This window comes from Polypterus senegalus, chromosome 10, assembly GCF_016835505.1.
Source record: "Polypterus senegalus isolate Bchr_013 chromosome 10, ASM1683550v1, whole genome shotgun sequence".
Taxonomy (NCBI): domain Eukaryota; kingdom Metazoa; phylum Chordata; class Cladistia; order Polypteriformes; family Polypteridae; genus Polypterus; species Polypterus senegalus.
Genome location: NC_053163.1, coordinates 123,763,197 through 123,766,558, shown reverse-complemented (window position 1 = coordinate 123,766,558; position 3,362 = coordinate 123,763,197). Strand labels below are relative to the sequence as shown.

At 45.3% G+C, this 3,362-nt stretch overlaps 1 pseudogene; it reads left to right on the top strand.

Annotated features, from left to right (window-relative positions):
- Nucleotides 1-1,416: 1,416 nt before the first annotated feature.
- Nucleotides 1,417-2,992, top strand: LOC120538230 (annotated as a pseudogene).
- The last annotated feature ends 370 nt before the right edge of the window (nt 2,993-3,362 follow it).

Below are 3,362 nucleotides of genomic sequence, written 5' to 3'. Positions count from 1 at the left end.
GCCCGGATGCAAAAACTCACTGACCACCCAGTTAGCCCCTTTCGTCTGTGCTTGGAGTCCACATGCATGTCTAAGCCACGTTGGCTTTTCATTATTCTTTTCAGTTTCAACACCCAACCGCGTTCACCATGAAAAACCATGCGACAGGAACAACGAAGCCCCGCCCAGAAACTCTATCCCTCCTCCCACGTGCTCAGGAACGCACCTCAGACCTCTGCCCGCCAAATCAAACAGCTCATAAAACACATACTCACTCGCTTTGGTCTGTGCTGCGGTCCAAACCCAACTGTGAGCCACTTGACTATTCTTTTGCCCTCCATGGCTACCGCTTCTGCATTTATGCATTTAAAAACACACTCCACTGAACGAATTATGCAATGTGAACATTGCCAGCAATGCTTCGACACAACTCATTCCAATTCCCGTCAGTGTCAACACAGCAGTAAATCGTTCATGCACAAACATCGCATTCACTTTTCTGCAGCTTTTCAAGAAGATACCGCCATTCACGTCCAAGAACATAACATTGGCCTTCCTACTGCACTATGTGCTTCTTGCAATGCTCTTCATTGGCCAGCAGAGTTTAACAAATTCGGACATTACACTAAGTGTTGTCTTGCCGGCAAGGTGTCTTTGCCACCGCTATCCAAACCCCCTCTTTTATTAGAAGACCTCTTGACTGGCAAGAACCCGCTGTCCCGAAATTACTGTGATCATATCAGGGAATACAACTCTGCTTTAGCTTTCGCGTCAATGGACGCACACATTGCTCAACCATCTGGACAAGGACCGTATGCTTTCAGAATCCACTGTCAAATTTATCACCAGGTCTCTCCTTTATATAACAATCCTGACACATCACCACAATACGGTCAGCTATATATCTTCGATTCTTCTGAGGCTACCAGTCACCATTTGCAAAAGGAATGTAATAGCACTTGCAGTGACATTTTGTTGCTTCAACTAGACAAAATGATAAGACAGGTTAATCCTTCAAGAAAGTCTTACATGCAAATGCATGACATTATCACTGACGGTAACCCTGTTACTGCTGTACGAATGGTGTTCATGGAAAATCCAGGTCTGGATATGAGAAGGTATAACGCCCCGTCCTGTCAAACTGATGTTGCAGCTATCTTTGTAGGTGAAGACGGGGAACCTCCTGCACAACGCGACATTTGCATATATCCAAGGGGAGATGCTTGCAAGCGTATCTCTGTTCTCAATATGAACTGTGACCCCATGGTTTATCCACTGCTATTCCCATACGGAGATCCTGGCTGGCACATACAATTAACCCATGTTGAGGAAAAGCGAACCGCGAAAAGAACGTGAGTCACACAGCTCCAATTTTATGCTTTCAGGCTTGCCATGAGATCTTCATTTAGTGTCTTGCATTCCAGTGGCAAACTCTTCCAGCAATACATCGTTGACGCATATGTCAGAACAGAAGGCGTGCGTCTACATTACCTTCGCTCACATCAACAAGATTTGCGTGTTGAGCAATACAGGGGACTTTTGGATGCTGTCACTGCGAAAGCACATCACCATGACCTCCGCCCTGGACAATTGATCATTCTTCCATCTACCTTTCAAGTCAGTCCAAGGCACATGCAACAGAACTACCAAGACGCGATGGCAATTGTCCGCAAATGTGGAAAGCCTGACTTATTCTTAACCTTCACCTGCAATCCTGCTTGGCAGGAAATCTGCAATGCCATTTCCCATCATGAGCAAATAGAACACAGACCTGACATTGTTGCTCGCATCTTTCATATCAAACTGTGACATTTTCTAGCAGATATTCTGGAAAGGAATATTTTCGGCAATGTCCTCGCTTTCATCTTCGTCATTGAATTCCAAAAACGAGGATTGTCTCATTGCCATATGTTACTTACACTTGTCTCACAATCCAAAATAAGGACCAAGGATGATATAGAAAAATATGTTTGTGCTGAGCATCCAAATCCTGAAATTCACCCTCGACTTTTCCAAATTGTCACTAAATGCATGGTGCATGGTGCATGGTCCGTGGTCCGTGGTCCGTGTGTGGTGGCACGGTGGTGCAGTGGTTGTGCTGCTGCCTCGCAGTTAGGAGACCTGGGTTCACTTCCCGGGTCCTCCCTGCGTGGAGTTTGCATGTTCTCCCTGTGTCTGCATGGGTTTCCTCCGGGCGCTCCGGTTTCCTCCCACAATCCAAAGAAATGGTTGATTGGTGATTCTAAATTGGCCCTTGTGTGTGTCCTGCAGTGGATTGGCACCCTGCCCTGTGTTGGCTGGGATTGGCTCCAGCGGACCCCCGTGACCCTGTATTCTGAATTAGTGGGTTAGAAGATGGATGGATGGTCCGTGTGGCACGCTCAACACCAAATCACCTTGCATGAAAGAAGGCGCATATACCAAAAATTTTCCGAAAGACTTCAACGTGGAAACTCAAGAAAACACACAAGGCTACCCCATATACCGCAGAAGACAAGGGAGAACTGCCGTTGTTGGCAAATACGATATCGACAACCGTTGGATAGTTCCTTACAATCCGTGGCTTTCTCAGAAATTCAATGCTCATATTAACGTTGAAGTTTGCGCGTCCATTCAGTGTATCAAGTATCTTTATAAGTATGTGTATAAAGGACACAACACTGCATCAATTTCACTCCGCAGGGAGCCAGCCGATGATATTTTTGAACATGACAAAATACAGACTTTCCTTGACGGTAGGTATGTTAGTGCTCCTGAGGCTATGTGGCGTTTGAACGAGTACAGCCTATCAGAAAAATCTCACGTCATTACCCGATTACCAGTTCATTTGCCGGAACAACAACTCATCTTCTTTCATGAGGGTCGCGAGGAACAGGCGCTCCGAAGACACGCCCACAAAAACACTATGCTGTTAGCATGGTTTGAACTCAACAAAACAGATCCTGAAGCTGTAGAGTTGCATTACACTGATGTTCCGCAACATTACACGTTTCAAACATCCTCTGGAAAATAGAAAAAGAGAATTAGAGGAGGGACAAAAGTGATCGATAGAATGCCTGTTGTTGCCATTCACGACAGCGAACGTTATTACCTCAGACTTCTCCTTACCCATTACGTGGGTATCACAAGTTTTCACCATCTACGAACAGTCAATGGTATCGAATGTGACATTTTCAAAAAAGCTTGCCAAGAGTTAGGTCTTCTTAAAGACGACAAGATATGGCATGATACTCTTTCAGAGGCATCCCAGATACGAATGCCATGATTCTTGCGAGAGATGTTCATTTTCATCTGTGTCTTTGGTGAACCACACAACGTTCCACACCTATGGGACACTCATAAACTCTTCCTTTCCAAAGACTTTCTCACAAAATATTCCACAA